This window comes from Protopterus annectens, chromosome 3.part0 (genome assembly GCF_019279795.1).
Source record: "Protopterus annectens isolate FY-2018-M chromosome 3.part0, PAN1.0, whole genome shotgun sequence".
NCBI lineage: Eukaryota > Metazoa > Chordata > Ceratodontiformes > Protopteridae > Protopterus > Protopterus annectens.
In genome coordinates this window covers 1,840,226,406-1,840,243,210 of record NC_056731.1, presented here as the reverse complement: position 1 = coordinate 1,840,243,210, position 16,805 = coordinate 1,840,226,406, and the positions used below count along the sequence as shown (strand labels likewise).

The window sequence follows — 16,805 nt, the reverse complement described above, 5'->3', positions numbered from 1 at the left end:
GGCCATGGGTCTTCCCATTAATATCTCATAGGGATTCAGTCTCTTTGGAGTATTTAATGTACTCCTCATACTCATTAATGCTAAGGGGAGGACCTCTGTCTATTTAAGATGCGACTTCGCATAGATCTTGGCAGTCTTAGTCTTAAGGGTCCCATTGAACCTTTCTACTAATCCAGATGACTATGGATGGTTGTGACACTGAAGACTCAACTTACTATTAAAAATTTACATTGTACAAGGTACAACAAACCTAGGAATAAATTTAAAAATAGGTTTCTTAATTGTCACATAGTCTGCCTTATGGAATGGGTAGGTTTTTACCCATGCAGAAAAAAAACATACAAACTGTAATGAGAATGATTCGTAAATTATGGACAAAGTCCAGCTGCACATAAACAAAAGGTCCCAAGGTGATGGTTTGCATTTTTGCTAACATTGTATTTTAAACATACTGAAGTATCAAAGAAGAGACATGACCCAAATGACACATAGCCCACAGACTCAGTTGTCACTCAACCACAGCCCATAAGGCATAACGACATACCTAACACTCTAGTCATAGGTGACTCTATAGTCAGGCACACTGATGTTCCACTCACCAGGCCAAACAAGGAGAAAGTCACTGTCAGCTGCCTGTCAGGTGCCAGGATCTGCCACATAACGCATGCACTCAGGTCACTCCACAGCAAGTACAAATATGACTCTGTCACTGTCTTGTTGGTGTGAATGACCTGAGACGTACCTCCTGGACTACATGAAAAGAGACATGGGGGAGCTTTCTGATCTTGTAGCCCAGGCAGTATGACCCTAGCCCTGAGTAGCATCCTGCCATCACCCAAAATGATACCACAGTACAAGGACAAAATGATTGACTTCAACAACTGGCTAAGCTTCTGGTGTCATTCTAAGGGGATCCAGTATCTGTCTGCCTGGGATGACATGATCGACAAACCACGATGCTTTGCCAGAGATGGCCTGCACCTGTCGCCCTTGGGATTTCGGATACTGGCTAAGGTTCTTGCCACCCCTATAGTGCCTTTTTTAGGCAAGATTCAAATGACAAATTCACCACCGTAACAGGTACAAGCAAGCAAAATCTGAGGGTAATGCTACTCAGTGCTAGAAGTCTAAACCTCAAAATGCACTCACTCGATGCACTCCTTAAAATGGAGAACATCGACATCTGTGCAGTGACAGAGACCTGGTTCAAGGCTCCAGAGAGCACCCCTGCATTACCAGGCTATAATTCATACCACACCTTTCGGCCACCTAACTTGGACCGAAGCACTAAAGGTGGAGGCGTGTCCATATTCATTAAGGATATCCACACCTCCAGGCTAGTTGCTCAGCGTAATGCATCTGAGATTATCCAAGTGCAACTAACTCTGGGAAAGACTGCAATGCAAATTGTAGCTTGCTACAGATCCCCCCACCATGCCCCATGATTCCCACTCCTCATTTCTTGATACACTGGAAAATATTAGGATACAACCTAACACCCTAATTTCAACTACCCCACCATTAACTGGGAAAACTACTCATGTACCAACTCTTGTGCTCAGCATTTTCTGGAATTCATAAATTCCAGTGCCTTGGATCAATTTATCCACACCCCCACCAGGGACAGAAATATCCTAGATCTGGTCATTACCAACATGGGCAACTGGTGTTCCACACCAGAGGTCAATTCCTCGTTGGTCAGATCCGACCACAAGCAAATCACCCTAGACATCCACATCCCAGCCCCATCCCCCATTAGGGAAACCACCGTAAAAAAATTCTCTAAAGCCAACTTCACGCTTCTTAAGACAGAAGTGGCAAACTTCACGACACCCATGCTGACGGACAGTAGAGATACGACTGCTGAATCCTATACAATTGCACTTTATAAGCACTTGCACGAGTGCATGGATCATGCAATCCCTAACAGAACAAATATGTTATCCTCCAAAAAAGGAAGCCAATCTGGTGGTCCCCTGCTATAAACAAACTCTACAACAGAAAAAAGAAACTGTTGCAAAAAAGAGTAAAATCCCATGATTGGAGGAACTCCGTGGTCAGCCTCAGTAAGAAGCTGAGATCCCTCATAAAATCCTTCAAAGATAGTTAGAAAACAAAATTGACACTGATTCTAAAGACAACCACAAAGCATTCTATAGCTATGTCAAGAATCTCAATGGCAACACTCAGATCTGCTGTGAGTTACAAAACAATGGCACTAAATATACAGAACCAACTGATATTGCCAACATCCTGGCAGATAGGTTCAGTGCTAACTTTTTACCCCTCTCTCATCCCCTAAAGGGCCCATCTCTATACCGGAAGAATGCAAAGTACCTGTAATCACGGCTGCACAGGTAAAAAACACACTCTCCAAAGCCAAGAACACATCATCCGTGGGACCTGACAACATCCCAGGCTGCGTTCTACATGAACTACAGAACGAACTGGCACCCCACCTAAGTACCATGTTCAGTGATAGCCTCACCTCAGGCTTTGTGCCCACTGAATGGCGCACAGCAGTGGTTATCCCACTCCACAAATTGGGAGCCACCACAGACCCCTGGAACTACCGCCCCATTAGCCTGACGAGCCTGGTCTGCAAGGCTATGGAGCGTATCATCATGGAACTTATAAATAATGACATTGGTAATCTCCAAACTCTGGACCCTACCCAGTTTGGGTTTGTAAAAGGCAGATCATGTCTCCTAAACCTTATAGACTTCTTTGAAGCAATCACCAAAGCTTTAGATGAGGGTAAGGTGGTACACACAGCCCATCTAGATCCCGCCAAGGCTTTCGTCACCATCCCCCACTCTGGAATTATAGACAAACTCACTAAACTAGGTATAAATCCCTATGTCACAAGATGGGTTGCCAACTGGCTCACTGACCGAATCTACACTGTGAAAGTAGCAGACTCTAAATCCAAATTCAGGCCACTGACAAGTGGAGTACCACAGGGTTCAGTCCTAGGTCCTCTCCTGTTTGGTATCTACTTCTCTGAAGTACAGGCTAACACAGAAGGTCTTTGGCTAACAAAGTTCACAGATGACTGCAAACTAGCACCCATAATCAAATCTCCTAACGATGTGGACGTCCTACAAAAGGGCCTCACTGAGACAGATGCCTGGTGTCAAAACCATGGCCTCAAGCTCATTGCCAAAAAGTGTATTGTCATCCCTTGTGGTAAAAACTCTGTACCCATGAACTACCACATAGGCGGTAGTCTACTTAACACCGAAAGTGTGATGAGACCTTGGGACACAGGTGGACAGTTGTCTCTTTTGATAATCACATCGCCGCAGTAGTCAGGAAATCCTTCTATGTGGCACACCTCATCACAAAAGGTTTCTCATCCAGGAAAAAAGAGGTCATTGTTCCCCTCTACTCATCACTCATTAGACCCATTATAGAGTACAATGCCTCTTTTGGTATGTACCTCACAGTACATCTACAACAACTGTAAAGGCCACAGAAATACCTCACAAAGAGGATTACTGGCCTCAAACAGATGCCCTACGCAGACAGTCTCAAAAAACTCCAGCTTTACTCTGTCACATATCGCCTACTCAGAGGCAATCTCTGCATAACATGCAAAGCTATGTCAAACCCAGAGTTGTTGGACATGCTCCACGTAAAGAAATCCCAATCCCTGCGAGCTACACGCTGTAGGGACGTAAACCTTGTTACCACAATAAACAGAACATGCTGGAGGGATAGATTCCTGTCTCAGAGACTTCCATACTCTGGAACAAACTACCTTTCTATATCAAACAAAGCTCCTCATTAGCACTCTTCAAGAAAAATCTTGATGATTGGATGGGAGATAAGAAATTCACCCTGGGGATCACTTCTATGGCTCTGCTTGACAGGGGCACAGGAAAATACTTTTCTTGGGTGGCAAAAGCTAGGGAACTGTTTGGCTAGGCTTATGTAGGCCCTAGGGCCAGTAGCCTAGTACCTACTTATGAACCTATGAGGGGCATGCCAACTTCAGGTAATGTGATTAAACAATGCTGTCTTACCTGTATGTGCTGATAAATGATATACCCTTACCAGGTAAGGTAGTAAGGAGGCAGGAGCCACCAGTCGGCCGTCCGGATGTTGCCATAACCCGTTGATGGATTTACTGCATCCATCTTTAAGCCTTCTCTGCACTTCTGCCTGTGATGCTTCAGCTTGGAAAGTTGATACTCTCTTACAGTCAGTCACATCATCAGTGTTAGTTTCTTGCAACAACATCACATGTAATTTTTACACAAAGGCCTTCTAAAACTTGTTTAGCAGCTTCATCTGCCAAATTATTTCCATTTGAAACAGTGTCTTTACCCTTTTGATGGTCACTACATTTAACTACTGCTAATTTTATCTAAAAGACCATTGACATAGAATTTTTAATCTGAGTTCCTGCTGAGGTTAAAAATCCCCCTCTGTGTCCAAAGTTGCCCAAAATCATGTACTACACTACAGGTGTAGAGACGGTCTGTATAAACATTAATAATTTTTCCTCTGGCTAACTCACAAGTCATTTATGGAGCCACTAACTCAGTTGCCCTTGCAGAATATACATCTAATCTGTGCTGAAGCAAAACATTGTCACTGGTTCAGACAGATATTCCTGCGACTAAATTTCCATTTCAATCTCTTCCACAGGAACCATCCACAAATAGATCTAGTTCGGCGTTGGGTGTAGGAGTGTCCTTTTAAGTCATTCCTAGGAGAAAGTAGATAATTAGTCATACATACACACACACACACACACGCAATCTTGCTCTTCACCATCTTCAGCACTAAGTAAAAAAGTTGCGGAATTTAGGGCAGGGCAGTGTATGAGAGAAACAGAAAGATCAAAAAGAAGTGCAAGTTCTTATTTAGTTAGCTGTATGGCCAAAAGGGGTTGAGTTTTCACTTTGAGTAAGAGAGATGATACAGAATGAAGGATGGCTACTGCAAGATCGTCCCTGAGCACCAGTGATTGTGGAAGATCGACTAGAATGGAGGCGGCAGCCACCACCATTAAGCATGGTGGAAATTCCTTTGCAACAGAATCAAATGCTGTTCTATAATAAGCTAATGGACGATAGTTGTCCCCATGTTTCTGTGCAAGCACCCCCTGAGCAAACCCATTTCTTTCATGACTAAATAAAATGAAAGTCTTTTCATAATCTGGTAACACTAAGGCTGGGGCAGTAGCTAAAGCTTTCTTTAAATTTTTAAATGAATTTTCATCCTCAGTATGACAAGGGAGGGGCTCTGTTGTATCCTGCTTTAAAAGATTTGTCAAAGGTTTAGCAATTTCTGCATAGTTAGAAATCCACTGTCTGCAATATTCTGTCATACCTAAGAAAGATCTAAGCTGACGCTGAGTAGTTGGTCGTGGGGCTTTAGCTACTGCCTCAGTACTAAATGTTAACATCTGCCTGCTACTCTGAGATATCAGATGACTAAGATAACATGTCTGACATGACTATATCCATAACTTTTTTCTTGACACCTTATGTCTTTTTTATTTTTGTAAGGATAGTTAAAAGATGTATTGTGTCCTGCTAACATTGCTGAAAAGAATCAGATGCAATAAGTAAATCATCTACATATTGCACTAATACAGACCAGGAAATATCACACCTTCCAGGTCCTTTTTTTAGAATATGAGAAAATAACGAAGGTGATTGTGTATCCCTGTGGTAACAGTGTCCATGTATTCTGCTGTCCCTTATAAATAAAGGCAAACAGAATACTGAACACAGATCTGTCACAGAAACATATTTTGCTATAGGTGGTATGGAACTGGCATTGTTAGTGGATTTGGAACCACAGGAAAAGTTGGTAATACTGCATTGTTTACAGTTGTCATATCTTGCACACACCTGTAAGTATCTTTTTCTGGCTTCTTTACAGGGAGACTAGGAATATTAAAAGGGCTTTTAGTTGGCATTATTATTCCTTGTTGTATTAAAGACTGAATTACAGGTTTAATTCCCTGCTCTGCCTCTGGTTTTAGTGGATACTGCGGAACACTCTAAAGTGAGGTTTAGATGGATCTAATTTTATTTTTACTGGTTTTGCAGATTTTAATGTACTTACTTCATTAGCATGTTTAGGCCATAAGTTAGCAGGTATCTACTGCAACGGTTCTTTAGCTGTATGTATACACCTGACAGGCTATTCCTCAGCTTGTACTAAGACTGCTAATACTTCCCCCTGTGATTCTGTTGGAACATCCAAATATACCCCTTCTGATGTACAGTAAATGGTACAGCCTAGTTTGCATAGTAGAGCTCTTCCTAGCAAGTTCACTGGTGCAGTAGTGCTGAAAAGGAAAGAATGCCTTTCCTCAATAGGTCCCAAAGAAATGGGTATAGGTTCTTAAACAGGATATGTAACAGTAGCAGTTGTTACCCCAACTGCTTTTACTTTATGTTTTGATGCTGGTATCTGACTGTCTGAAGCATCTTTTAATACAGACCTAGTGGCTCCATTGTCCACCAGGAAAGGAATATCCTTTTAATTTATTTCTACCTTAATAGAGGGTCCCTTTTGCTCTACTGGCAGCAGAGGGTCAATATTTATTTTTGTTGCATTATTCTGCCATAGTCCGTATGGTGATTCCTGACTCCCCCCAAGTTGAGGAGGTGGTGGGGGAAGTACAGTATTGTTATAATTTGGCTGCAATTCAGTCCAAGTATCTTAAACTCTCTGCATTTGCTTGTGTAAGCATTCTCCTCTCCAATATCCTTCTTCACCACAATTGAAGCAAGATCTATCAGATGAGGCAGGAGGGACACTACCAACTAATTTTTGCTTACCAGATGCACCTTGTTCTCTTCTACCAGCACTCTTATTAAACCCCCTAGCAGCTCCTCTCCCCCTTCCACTGCCTCTGCTTTGTCGCTTCGGGGCGTCTAGCTGCGTTATTTGCATAGTTAACAGCTTATCTTCAGTATCCTTTTTCCATTTTCCCTGATACTCAGTACAGTGATTTGCAGCACTTAATAAAGACTCCAAGTCCTTTCTGCCAGTCTATAAGCACTTGCTTTATTTTTTTTGCAGATTTTAATATACTTACTTCATTAGCATGTTTAGGCCATAAGTTAGCAGGTATCTACTGCAGCAGTTCTTTTTCTTTATGTATACATCTTCACCTCGTCACCACCTAACCTTCTTATCCCCACTAACACTTTGCTAACGTTAACTTTAATTCTACTTTTCCATACTACCTCCTATTCCTCCACTTCTCTTCCCCCTTCTCTCATATCTCACTGCACCTCTCCCAGCCCCCATCTCACCCTTACAATACCTCACTTCCACACCATCTCAGCTTCATTGGTCCAGCCCAACCACCTCTACTACTTCAAACCAAAGATCTTACCCACATCAGCAAAACACAACTTCCCTAAACCTCTTTCATATCATCCCCTGCACTCAAAAGGAAAACTTAACCACTTACTACCTTCTTTCTTCATCCACCTACTTTTACCAGGTGATATACACCCTAACCCTGGACCTAGTTCCATCAACAACACCATCCCTCCAAACACAACCACAACTACCAGCCTCAAAAGCCTTAAATTAGTTACTCTAAATGCCCAAAGTTTACGAAACAAAGTAACTAACTTCCATGCCTGGCTTAACCAGAACCAACCAGACATAGTAACCATCTCCGAGACTTAGTTAAAACCATGCATGTCTCGTTCAGAAATTCTACCCCCTGGTTACCAAACCATTAGATATGACCACATGACTAGAAGAGGTGGAGGAGCAGCCTTATTATTCTCCAATACATTCCCCATTATTCTTTACCCAAATTCCACTCCTCAGTTTAACAACGCATAACTTGTTATAGACGTACTACAAATGAATACTCATAAAAGTATCTGTATCATATCCCTCTATATTCTCCCAGGTAACAACACTACTACTTCAGAAGAAATCCTCCAATGGGCCTCAACTAATATCCACCTAGAGACCTACATTCTAGGTGACGTTAACCTAGACTGGAATAAAGTTAACAACCAAAATCCCGCCATATCTGTTATTCTCTTCAAATTCACCCAATTTACTAACTCTATCACCAGACCCAACAAAACCAATCCTGCAAGATCCACTCTGGACTGGATTCTAACCACCCACCCTAACAACATTTTAGACTCGGGCATCCTTCCTAATTCTATTAGTGGCCACCTGCCTTTATCCTCTGAGCAACCCATTCCTCCCCTCACCAACACCATTATATACATACTCATAACCTTACAAACTTTAGTCCTACAACCTTCTCTAGCACACTCAAACAAACTAACTGGAACACTCTAAAAGCACTCCCTCTAGATAACACTGTTGATCACTTCAATTCCACCTTCTTAAATGTACTTAATACCCAAGCCCTTTCACGCTCTATTAGAGTCAAACCCAACCCTGCACCATGGCTAACCAAGGAAACCAAAAAACTCATGCAAGAGTGAGATAAATGCTGGAAACTTTCTCAGCACAATAAACATCCTGAAACCCTCCTTAAATATAAGCAACTCTGCAACCTCACCAAAAGACACTTAATCAAGGATAAACAATCCCACTATATGAAATTCCAGACCAACCACTCCACAAACCCCAAACAGTTCTGGAACTCCTTCAACTCACTCCTTCACCCAGGCACTAAAAACAACCCTTGCCCTGATACTACTAAGACTGATCCAGAAATCGGCTCTCTTTTCAACTCCTTCTTTATTAACTCTATTGCTTCTTCTTCTTCTTTCGGCTTTTCCCAGTTAGGGGTCGCCACAGCGGAACTCTGGTCCGCTAATGATTGGCAGTAGATTTTTACGGTGCCAAGATGCCAGCTTGCCGCCCAACCTTCAACGAAGGCACGCCCATTCACGCATGTCTTTCGAGGGCCACTCGACCACGGGGAGGACATGCAGACTCCACACAGAAGGCACTTCAGCCGAGAATTGAACGGGAGAACCTGTTGCTGTGAGGCGACAACACTACCACTGCACCATCGCGGATTTCTATTAACTCTATTGCTGAACTAACTAAATCCTTCCCAAACACCCCACCCTTTCAAGGTAGTCATTCTACCCCAGCCTCTAAACCCAACCCCCCACCTTTGAACTTAATTCATTTCCAACCTCCTACATAAAAAAACTCCTTAGCAAGCTGAAACCATGCTCCAATGCTCCAGATAACATTCCCTCCAAGTTCTTAAAAATTGCTGCAGACTGCATCGCCCTCCCCATTAGCATCTTAATCAACAGATCCATACAAGAATTGTATGTCCCCAAGCTCTGGCATTCTGCCTTTATACTTCCTCTCCACAAAGGCGGTAAAAATAATAATACCTCTAACTTTCGCCCCATAGCCATCCTCTCCCCAATATCAAAAATACTGGAAAAATGCATTCACACCCAAATAATGCCCTTCCTCACCATAAACCATCTAATCTCTCAAACCCAACATGGCGTCCGCCCTGGCCATAGTACTATTACTGCTCTTCTCTCATTCTTAGATATAGTCAACCATGCCCGCAACTCCGGAAATATCGTTTCTACAGTTCTACTAGATCTCTCCAAAGCTTCCGACACTATCTCCCATACCCATCTTCTCAGCCATCTTGGTAATCTTAACCTTTCTCACAAATCCCTGTCCTGGTTTTCAAGTTATCTATCTGATGGATCTCAAGCTGTAAAATGGAAGAAAGGCACCTCTGACTTCCTTACCTCCCCTACTGGAGTTCCCCAGGGATCTGTTCTTGGCTCTATGCTGTTTAACATCTTTGTCAATGACTTCCACTCAGCCATCCCAAATACTGAAATAGTACAATATGCTGATGACTCCACTTAAATCTGCAGTGCCACCAACCTCCCAGAACTTCAGTCTTACACACAAACCGCCTTCTCTGCCATTGAGGACTGGATCTCTAAACGCTAACAAATCTAAAATACTACACTTCACTCCTTCAAAATCCTGCCCACTTGATAAAAATTCTTTCCAAATCAGAAGCCACAACAATTCTCCTATAGAAATCGTTCCCTGTGCTAAACTACTTGGGGTCACCATAGATGAACACTTAAAAATTGACACACATATTCAGCTAAACATCAAGAAAACCCATCAAAACCTCAGTCTACTATATAGAATCACCCACCATCTCACTCATTTTACTAGACAAACCCTTGCCACCACCTACCTTCTCCCCTCTGTAATGTATGGTGCACCCATAATAACTAACCTGTCTGCCTCCATCTATTCCAAAATGAAAAGTTGTTACAATAAAATCTCCAGGTTTGCCATAAAAGCCAAACACTCCTCCCACCATTGCTCTACCCTCTACTTACTTAACTGGCTAGAACTTCCTAACCATCCCGATTACCTCCAACTTACTAGTGTCCATAAGCTATTCTTTAACCCTACCATATGCCCTGCTCTTTCCAACATCCTACAACTTTACACCCTAACAGGCCACTTAGATCTTCCCACCTAAACCTTATCACAGTCTACAAACCAACCCGCTCTGCTGGATGGCACCTTCTGTCCTTCTCCCTAGCCAAAATATGGAACTCTCTCCCTCATTCTCTACGAACTATTGAAAACACTAACAACTTCAAATCACATCTCCATTCCTACTTTTTCTCTAACTGGAAGTGCAATTGCACTTTACCTACCTAGCCTTCTTCTCTCATCACTTTAAATCATATTTTCCCTACTTACCCTTTGCCTACTACTTAACACCTCTAGAAATGACTCCTTAACACCCCTAGAAATGACTCACTCTTCAGCATTATTTCTTGTACATTTCATACATATTGTATCTAGTTTTCTTTCCCTGTTCTCCTCTCCCTTCATTTGTACCTGTTCTGGCACCCAAACAAGACACATTTGCTATACAAACATTGGAATTTTTTCCATGCAACATACGACTTGTATGCTAAATTACTAATGTACCAGTTCATGTCTCTGTTCTACAAAGTATCTGCACCAGCTCAAGTCTCTGTTCTAAAAAGTGTCTGCACCCTCAATAGCTACTATAACTTGCTTATCTTATGTATCTGTATCCTGAGGGGTACTGTATCTGAATTCTTAATGTTTAGTACGTAAAGTGTAGCTTTACCAATGTACCAGTTTGTGTCTGAATTTTGAATGGTAACTTTAATCCATAAATTAAATGTCTACTATGTAATGTGAAGCCTTACCAATTTACCTGTTTATGTCTTTATTTTATAATATATCTACACCCTCCATATCAACTGTATTTTGCTTATCTTATGTATCTGTATCATGAATTGTAACTTTATCCAATATCTAATGTTTTACTATGTAATGTTGGAGCTTTTCTCCCCGGGCCTCCACTGAAAATGGGCTCTCGAGCCCAGTGGACCCCCCCCCCCCCCCCGGTCACCAAACTGAAATAAAATAAAAATAATACATTTTGCACAGTTGCTTGCAGACCTTGCACAAAAGCATCTGCAATTAGCTGGTTTAGCTTGTACTTCTGAAGCTGGCATTCCTGAATGTTGGGCAAACACTGCTTTAAGATGGCTCAAATAATATGCAGGGGCTTCCTCTTTATCTTGTTTACATGCCTGTATCTTAGACATTCTGTCCTAACTTGACATACTTTTGTAATTTTATTTAATAACCCTGACTTTTGTCTATAAGTCCATTCCCTGTGAGAGTAAAATGTGTTATTCCAGCCTTTTTTAAGTAACTGTTTTCTTATTTCATCTGAAGTGACTACGCAAAGCAGCTGGTTTAAATCTGTCAGATTAGGGTTATAACATTCTATTATAGTTTTTAATTCCTCCTTAAACCTTAGTAAGTCTTCTGTAATATTTGGAAAACTTTTGGCCATAGTATGCCATTCAGCAGGGGTCCAAAGGCAATGAACAAGTTCTCTATTATTGGCCCTCAGTATATCTCTAAATGGAGCCAAAAGGATCCTCTCCAGTGGCAATGGCCTCTTGTACTACCCTATCATGTCAGTGTGTGTGTGATGAGCCACAGGAGTGTCAAATGTTAGTGCTACTATTGGAGAGGTAGAAGCTTGTTGAAAATGAGAAGACACCTCACAGATTACAGATACCTGTTCTGAAGATGAGGGTTGAACAGGCTGAGATGTAACAGTACCTTGCTGACCTGGTGTCCATTGGACAGTTGACTGAAATTGAGGGGTCTGAGAAACAGCAGAATCTTGTATAGGAGCCACCCATACCAGTACATGTGGGGGTGGGGATGCAGTAGCTACTGGAGGATTATCATCCTCTTCTGAAGTCATTGCTTTTTGGCCATACCCAATTTTTTCTAAATCTGCCAAACAAGGGTGCTGGAACTGTAGGGCAAGGAGAGGTGAACCCCCCCCCCCCACACACACACACACACTTTAAAGTCGTGAACTGTGCTTCCAGCTCCTGGCTCAGATTTTTTTTTAAATAATTAAAGATGTGCCATAGAAAAGGGACATCAGAAAAAGAGAAAGTGTGTGTGTGTGTGTGTGTGTGTGTGTGTGTGTGTGTGTGTGTGTGTGTGTGTGTGTGTGTGTGTGTGTGTGTGTGTGTGTGTGTGTGTGTGTGTGTGTGTGTGTGTGTGTGTGTGTGTGTGTGTGCATTTGTGCGTGTGTGTGTGTGTGTGTGTGTGTGTGTGTGTGTGTGTGCATTTGTGTGTGTGTGTGTGTGTGTGTGTGTGTGTGTGTGTGTGTGTGAGTGTGTCTGTGAGTGCATATATGCCAGAGTTTGCAAGTGCGTGTATGTGAATGCATGTGGATATGTGAGTGTATGAGTATGTGTATATGACTGTACATGAGTACATGCGTGCGTACTTGAGTACATGTATGCAAGTATGTGATTACATGTATATGACTATGCATGTGTATATGTGAGTGTGAGGGAGTGCCTGTATGCGAGTACGTGTGAGTATGTGTGGGCATGCATGAGTGTGTAGAGGATTCACAATCAGACTCCTACATAAGGGAGGTTGCTCCAGAGAACATTATTGTTTTAAACTTTAAAGTATGAATACTTCTCAACTGTATAGATTTTTGCCTCATATTTATTTGGTCTGCTCTCCTCATAAAATTTGTGATTTTCTGACAAATCCTTGAGGATTGAAATCCCTAAATAATGACGTGCATTTGAGATGTCCTTCAAGGATGCATCTGCAGTCATAACATATGGGTTGTCCTGCCTCAGGCAGCCCTTCGGTCGGCCGGATTCCAAAGTCTGGGTCTGGCCTCGGCTGATGTCGCATTTTCCCCGACGTCATAGCTTCTGGGGTATAAAGGCATCAGCCGACGCCATTTTCCTCAGTCTTTCTTGCCGCGCGGTGCCCGAAGCAGAAGCTGTTCGCAAGTGCCGGTCGGTCAGATCCAGAGATTTCAGCTACTGAAGACTTCGAAAAAAGCTAAGTACCCCGTTGGGGACTCTTTCTTGCCTCAGCCGATGTCAGACAAAGTAAATAATTGTTTAACTTGTGGGAAACAAATACCTCATAAGGATTTCCATTCTTACTGCCTTCCTTGCTTAGGCCCAGACCACGACTTATCAGCTTGTTTAGCCTGTGCCTCCTTCAACCGATGGACTCTTAGACGTCGGTCAGAGTTTGCAGAAGAATATTTTGGAACCGATTTTGCTTATAAAATGCCGTCGGAGACTCCGACTACGCATATGACCAAAAAACGCAAGGAAAAGGACCGACACTCGCGGCCCGCGGTTTCGGCTGAAACCACGGCTAGGCCTACCGCGAGTGTCTCGGTTTCAGCTGAAACCGAGTCCTCGGTTCCTACTACGACCGAAACCATTCCTCCGACAACCGAGGCCAGAGAGGCCCCGGCTGAGTCGGCTTCAGAAATCCCTACCGAAGCTAGTGCTCAAGAATTGTCCGACACCATTCCTTTGGACATTTCTACTCCTGCACGTGGGGCAGCTAGGCCCCCAGCTTCTATGTCTATTAAGGCCTTCTCCAGGGCTAAAGCTGCCAAACTTTCAAAAGCTTTGCCTGCCAAATCTACTTCACAGAGGCCTTCCTCAAGTTCTCAGATTCTCAGTCTTGCTGAGGACCTTATATCCTTAATTAGGGGTTCCCAACCTCACCCAGACAGGGCCTCCCAACCTCCACCAGACAAAAGGCCCAGGACTGATCCCTCTGAACCTCTCTCCTCTGATTACTCCACGGATGGATCTGATTTGTCAGACCATCAGGAAGGGGCTTGCTCGCCTTATGAGGATTCAGATGCAGAAGATTCTATTCCTTCGGCCTCCCCACCTTGAGAATTTTCCTTTGAGGAGACTTTGCACTCCATGAGGGAGTACTTTCAATGGCAGGGTCAGGATTTCTCTGATTCTAGAAAAAGATTAAGGACCTTTTTGCATTTGCCCCAACATAGGCCCTTAGCCATACCACCTGTTCTAACTGTAATTGATGATGTGTATAATGATGTCAGTTCTGCACCTGATTCTCTTCCCCCGGCCCCTGCCAAACCTGACAGATATTACAGGGTCCCGGATTCTCACTTCCACCTGTATAAAACCCATGCTGCAGACCCAGAAACTATTTCTCAGGGCCCAAAAGGGGGGTTGCAGCTGCTATTGCCAAAAATCCCCTACCCTCTGAAAGAGAGTCTAGAGCATTAGAGAGATGGGGTAAGAAGGTTTATACATCTGCTACTCTTTCTGCCAGGGCTTTAAACTGTCAATTCCATATGATACAGTACCAAGAATTTTTGTTAGATCAGCTGAATAAGAAGCTTTCTTCTCCTGAACCTTTAGACCGTAAATCCCTTCAGGATTTGGTACACAACTCTCAGCAGGTCAGTAATCATTTCTTAAAGTGTGGCTATGATGCACTGGAGGCTTCATTTAGATCAGCTATGACTGGGGCAGTAATTCGTAGGCATGCCTGGCTAAAAGAGCAATCCTTGCCAGACCATGTCAAGGCTAAACTCCTCGATGCTCCAGTGGAGAAACAAAGTTTATTTGGCTCCCCTGCACAGGAGATTCTAAAGAAAGTGGAAGAAAAAGCAAAATCTGTGCAAACAGTAAAGGAATTTCTGCAGGTCCAACCTCCGAGGTTCAGCAGAAACTGGCCTACAAAGAATTGGTCCTTTCCAGACACCTCCAGAGCACAGAGGGGCAGGAATAGACACCCTAGAGGCAGAGGTCAATCAAAGGGTGCCTACAGGGGCCGTCAGTGGCAACCTGCCAACCAGAGGAGTAGTGCCACTGCTGCAACTACAACCACTACCACAGGACAGACACAATGACTTGACTCTGATTCCGCCTACCAGGGAACAACTGGAAGCTCCCTTGGGCGGAAAGCTGGCTTTATTCTCGAAAAACTGGCATTGCATTACAAAGGACACATGGACATTGCAAACAATAGACAGAGGATACAGGTTTCACTTCCACACTTTACCAAAAAGGAGCTGAATGCCAAACCTTCCACCAAACCAGAAGGCAGAGGCTTTAAGACAAATCAACAATTTACTTCAGATGAAAGCGATAGAAAGGGTACCATCTATGGAACAAGGCCAAGGATTTTACTCCAGACTATTCCTTGTACCAAGAAAAGAAAACCAATGGAGGCCTATTCTCGACTTGTCCGCTGTGAACACATCTCATTGTGCCAAAATTCAAAATGCTGACCCTACAGCAACTTCTTCCCATGTTGGGCAAGGAGTCTTGGCTGGTGACTCTAGATCTCAAGGAGGCATACCTGCACGTCCCTATCCAACCAGATTGCAGAAGACACCTCAGATTTCTTACAGGATCAGAGCATTATCAATTCTCAGCATTGCCCTTTGGCTTATCTACTGTGCCCAGAGTATTCACGAAATGCCTGGCATCAGTAATTGCACATTGCAGACTTCAGGGAATTCAAATTTACCCATACCTGGACGACTGCCTAATACAAGCAGACAACAAGACAAAATTGTTAAAGGACTTGGCCTATGTCATACACCTGCTACAGGCCTTGGGATACACAGTCAACATCCAAAAGTCAAGACTAGTGCCATCCCAAAGGATAACCTTTTTGGGTGCGGATCTGGACACAATCACTCAGATGGCTTTTCTCACAGCAGAAAAACAAAGACAACTACCAGATTATTTCATGACTTTGACAAGACAAACTCAGCTTACTGCAAGGAAAGTCCTGCAGGCCCTGGGTTTCATGGCATCCTGCATAATCTTGATCCCACACGCCAGGCTGCATATGAGGAAATTACAATGGTACCTAAGGAATGTATGGTCTCAACACAGGCACAGTCTAGAAGCCATGATACCAATCATTCCATGCCTTCAAAAGGAATTCCTGTGGTGGGCTCAGGCCTGCCAGTCCAACAGAGGGCTGCCTTTCAACAAACCAAAACCAAGGCAGACCATCACCACGGACGCCTCAGACCTAGGATGGGGAGCACACATGGAGGACAAATGTATCCAAGGCCTATGGCCTCAAGGACAGCTAAGCATGCACATAAACCAAAAGGAGATGCTGGCGGTGAAGCATGCAATCAAGGCATTTAAACCATTCCTCCAGCGAGGACATCTGTTAATAAGGACAGACAACACCATGGTCATGTGGTACATAAACAAACATGGAGGCACACATTCCTACCCTCTATGCCGGATGGCAATGATTCTGTGGAACCTATGCCTGAATCTCAATATCCAGCTGCAGGCCACATTCGTACCAGGAAAAGAGAATTCACTAGCAGACAGCTTAAGCAGAACTACCACGGATGCTCACGAATGGATGCTGCATCCAGACATCTTCAAACTCATAACAAAGAAATGGGGAATGCCAGAGATAGATCTATT

The 16,805-nt window shown here is 43.3% G+C and overlaps 1 protein-coding gene across 2 annotated transcripts in view; it reads left to right on the top strand.

The window, feature by feature from the left end:
• GUK1 (guanylate kinase 1) overlaps positions 1-16,805 on the top strand; it is a 1,109,311-nt gene that overhangs the window by 264,507 nt on the left and 827,999 nt on the right. The window lies entirely within an intron of this gene.